This window comes from Dromaius novaehollandiae, chromosome 1 (assembly GCF_036370855.1).
Source record: "Dromaius novaehollandiae isolate bDroNov1 chromosome 1, bDroNov1.hap1, whole genome shotgun sequence".
Lineage (NCBI taxonomy): Eukaryota > Metazoa > Chordata > Aves > Casuariiformes > Dromaiidae > Dromaius > Dromaius novaehollandiae.
In genome coordinates, this window is record NC_088098.1 from 50273890 (window position 1) to 50278781 (window position 4892).

General features: G+C 40.9%; 1 long non-coding RNA gene across 1 annotated transcript; it reads right to left on the reverse strand.

The window, feature by feature from the left end:
* Window positions 1-720: 720 nt before the first annotated feature.
* On the reverse strand, window positions 721-4774 carry LOC135328278 (uncharacterized). Its single transcript, XR_010389089.1, has 2 exons — window positions 4612-4774; window positions 721-1631 (listed from the first exon to the last, which is right to left on the reverse strand). It is a non-coding gene; the product is annotated as an uncharacterized LOC135328278 (long non-coding RNA).
* Window positions 4775-4892: the final 118 nt, after the last annotated feature.

Below are 4892 nucleotides of genomic sequence, written 5' to 3' on the forward strand. Positions count from 1 at the left end.
GCCTTTCCTCACAGACCACCAGCTATTCAGTGAGCCTGCCAGCCCCCTGCTCTTGCCTGTGGACCAGTTTGTAGATGGGGGAACAGCCAGACTGCAATCGGAAGCCGCAGCTGGATGCTTCTTAAGACTAATGACGTGGGAAGAGAGACTCATGTATCTTAGCAAGCTTGCAGCTTGTGCATGGTTTGATATGCACACGGCCGGTGCTAGCCTTCCCCTCCAAGGCAGAGTGGGAGAAATCACACTCAGTATTCCAGAGTCATGTCAGACTGGCCCAGAACAACCGTCCTGAAAGCTGTTATGTTCCTGTCTGTGAGAAATCACTAGGAAGGGTGTCTTTATAATTCTGGTGCACACAGTATTGTTTTGAAAGGAACTTGGAGTCATCTGGCCTGGTGAGGAGGTGTGAGTGGGGCAGGACCACATGTGCACTTGGGTGCCACTGCCTGCCAAGGACAACGCTCTTGTGGCAGTGCACATGCAGCATCCTTTTCTGTGATCTGCTGTTGGAGACCAGTCCTGTGACATCATTGTTTCCCATGCAGAAACAGCATCCAGCGCCTGCTGTTCTGCAGAGCAGCACATCAGTGACCCAAACAATGTGCAATTCCCCTTGCAGGCAGCTGACATGGGACAGAGAATGTGTTATGGAAATTAGGCTTGTTGGCCACCATAACAGGGCTCGACCCTAGGTTCCCGCAAGTAAAGTTCAGAGCCAAATCAAAACAAATTAAATATTTAATTTTTAATCACATACATGCCATAATTACAGCTCGAGCTGGGTGCCTCTGAAGAGGGACCCTAACATAAACCAATCCTGGGTAATTATAGTTTTTTCAACTTACATTTCCCCCCCCTCATGCGGTAGTTAGACCAATAGTAATTTTTTGGTCTGGGGTCTCCTGCTCCTCATTGGGTCTCATTGTCATTCTGAAGTAAGCTGTTTTTCTCCTTATTTTTGTTTTTTGTGGTCTCTGATGACGGTTGTACCTCTGTTTTTGTTGGGTCTGGCGGCTGTCTCCCAAGGTCTTATTTTTCAATTGTTTTGACGTCTTCCCTTTCAGAGTGGGTGACACAGGAGCGCAGACTGCGTGTGGCTTCCTTATCTTCCCAGCCTGAACGAGCTCTGAGGCACTATTTTTTACTAAACTAGGTAAAGCTTCGTTACTTTTCCCACGTGCGGCCTAAGGCTTCAGCAAATTTAGCTCCTCATGCTAAGCAAGTTTTATATAAGTTGTGCTAAGCAGCTATCTCTAGACAGTTTCAATTCACTGTTCTTTAACAGGAAGCCAGATGACTTTTGAAATATTTTCCCCTTCTGTCGATCTTCTGATCTGTAAAAAGCTGCCCTCAGTGCATGGCAAATTACATCCTCAAAGGTCAGCCCAGGCTGCTTCTTTCCTCTCTCTGCTCCCCTCAACGATCAAGAGACTCTCCAGAACAAGGCTGCTGGGCCATGACAGAGGCAGTTTCTTGACTTATCAGTCCCTGTGTGGTTTCTGGATTTGGCAGCAAAAGAGGGGTGGGAAATAGTCCAAATGAAGACTGCAGCCCAACCTCCTGATCTCTGACCAAGGACAGACTTCAAAGGTGAAGGTGAGGATGAGTTTCTCAATCCCTGAATGTCTCAGCTAGTGTAGCAGGAGGGGAAGAGGAAATTAGTTATCAACATGTCAATCATTGGACTAAATTCATGGCCACACCCCCCTAGACCTTATATGTATCAGTACCAAATAGATAAAGATGATTAACACGTTGGGGAGCTGATACCTGTAGAATACTTAAAACATTTAAATGTTAGGTGTCATTGCTAGTTTTGATAAAGTAGCCTAAACTACTTCTGCAACTATTCTATTGCCAGGAGATCCCTCCCAAATGTCAAATCCCCACATGAAAATCTTGAATTGGGCCCTGCGCTCAAGATGAAATCTTTCTATGCTGAAAACATTTCTCACCAAAATAATGCACAGTGGGACAGCTGCTTGGTCTCAGTAAAACCGGCTTGGAGTGTGGACCTGAAGGTGGGATATATAGGAAGGGGGCGCAGAGGATGAGGACAACAGCAGTAGACTTAGAAGCCTGGAATGTGAAGCCAGATCTGGTGCATTTTACAGTCTCACTTACCATTGGTAGGGACAGGTCCCAGTTCAGCTCCCCTCCTTGGCCAGGTTTTCAGAACAGGAGAACAATTTTTTTCATCTCCCCAGAAAGCCCAGGTGAGATTTAATGCATTTTCAGCATGGCAAATCAGAAGAGCATGACAAGAGTGCAAAGCAAGGGTCTCTACAACCTGTCTCCCTCATAAAGAAGAGATCTCAATTCCCTAATGTCTTTGAAAGGGTGAGAGAATATCTTGAACAGGAAATGATACACCAGCTCTCAATGAGTGGACAGTGTAAGGAGTACCAAAACCAATTCAACCCTCATAAAATATTTGAAACTACTAGTTTGATTCATATTTTATTCATATATATTATTACCACATAATGTCCAACAGGATTTTTGGGGGGCTAATATTGATCTAAGAGCTGAACCTGAAATTTTATACCTATTCCACTATTAAAAAAAATTCAGATTAAATAACTCTTCATATTCTAATTATCCAGTTCAAGATTGGTAACATAGACACAATACCCTACAGGAGCCCTACCTTCAGTCTTGCTATGCTAAAATTTAAACATACATACTTATACACGCACACACACACACACATATATATATGTATAAAGAATCAATCACATCATTAATTACCTAGTGGATGAAAAAACACAGTATAAGCAAAATTGCAAATGGAAACCAAAAGCCCAAAGTAATAGTCATGGGGATAGACAGAAAGTGATCTCAGCACACTAGAGGCCTAGCTTTTCCCTCTGTCTTGCAGAATCAAATGCACCTTGATTCTATCTTATTGTGAGTCTTTCCTTAGTCTACATATGTGCTAATGGATAAAATGTTAAGTGCTCTTGCTAGAGCTCTGTCACAAGTAAGTATGGGAGGGCAAGGAGCAGGAAGGGAGGAGTAATGAAATGTCAAGTTCTGTTGCCAGGCACTAGTAAGTGAGGAAAAGAAAATCATAAATAAGGGAGGGAAACACTCTGGAATCCTTCTTTTCTCTAACAACAGCAGAAAAGCCTGAAGCCTGTTTGCAGTTTTGTGACTTGTCAGTTCTGTGTAAACAGGAACTGTAACAAGCCTAATACATCCTTTTTTTTTATCCTTTTTTCATCCCCAGAACCAGGCACAGTTCACCTGTTCATTCCTCTGACTCAGAGGAAAGAAGGTATGAATAAGACTACAGCATATCTATGGATATTTCCCACTGCATCTAGGGATACCTCAGTACCCCTGCACCAGGGATAGTTGTTACAGCTGGGATAAAAACTGTGGCAGCCTCTGCTAGGTGAACCACAGCAGCTGATTCAAAGAGTTAAACGAAGGATGGTTCATTTTGGAAGGCAGAAAAAGCAAAGGTTGTTCATCTGATTCCTAGTTTGCCGCTTTTCTGAAATGATGTGTATTAACAAGGTGGAAGAATCATTTAATCTAGAGCATGCCATTTTTCCTTCTCAAAAGAAGATATAGATTTGATATTTGACAACGAGTAATTTTAGGGACAGCAATATATGAGGTATCAGGATAATGAGCTCCTCTTTTAGACTTTTAATATGAGCAGACAGAGCACAAATTTTCTTTAGCTTTATGATGGAATTTAATTTCTTCATTAACTAAGTACACTGAAGGGAACTCCTCCCCTCCCACTTCTGGAGCTTGTAGTTCAACAGGGATAAACTGTGCACTAGACCTTCTAATATAGCACAGTTTGAAAAAGTGTGTGTAGAAATTAGGTTTGCAGTTTCCACATAAAAGGGCAGAAGAAAATCAAAGTTTAAAAATGATAATCCACCTTTTCAGAACAAGTGAAAATTCCATCGAGCAATATTTATGTTTAAGTCCAGTAGTTTCTGAACCTCAGGATGTCCTTATGCTGCAACATTTGTAACATCCTTAGCCAAGGATTGCTCCTTGGTTTCATAAATATTAATTCATAATCTCATCCCTCCCTTTCCAGTAGAGATTTTCAGCCACATAGCAATAGCTGAAGACTGAAAAGCCTGATCTACAACAGAAAAGGAAGATGATTTTCTTAGTGGTTAATGTAGCAGAAATTTAAATCAGTAGTTATGCTAATGGACTTATTGCAAAGGATTAAAAAAAAGAAAAAAGCTGTAGCTCCAAATGAGTAAAATGAGTAAAGGTAACAACCTAACAATACTAAAAAAAAAAAGAAACAAAACAAAACAAAACAAAACAGTTCTAACTTCCAGTTAATATGCACTTAAAGAATCAGCCTTTTTTATCTAAAGTTTTGAAGAGTGTCAAAGTTCCCATTTAGAAATGTGAGATAGAAAGAAAAAGCATATACATATAGATATATAGATATATAGATATATAAATATAGCAGAGCCTTGAGGGCAAGGAAATCAAAAAAAACCCCAACAACAAGAAAATAATGGTAATTAAAAGTAATTCAAACAAACGTCAGTCATTGCAAGAACATAAAAGACACACATATAGGGAAATAAGATTATACAGAGCTGAGTAAAAAATTACCTTCCAACTGCTATGAAAGTATATCTAACTGCATTTATTTTCTTTTTTTCTTTTTTTTTCTTTTTTTTTTTTTTTTTTTTTTTTTGTGGGTAGGCTTTTGCTTTACTTGACAAACTTTGCAGTATCAACAACGAGCTTTAACATCTGACTGCAAGTGAGAAGTGAACACGAAGCAGGCAACGTTCCGTTACCCTTTGTGACGAACCCAGAGACAATGGCGGGAACCCCTCCCCCCTCGTGGCGCAGTCCCCAACCAGGTCGGCTCCCATCCGCCTTATACC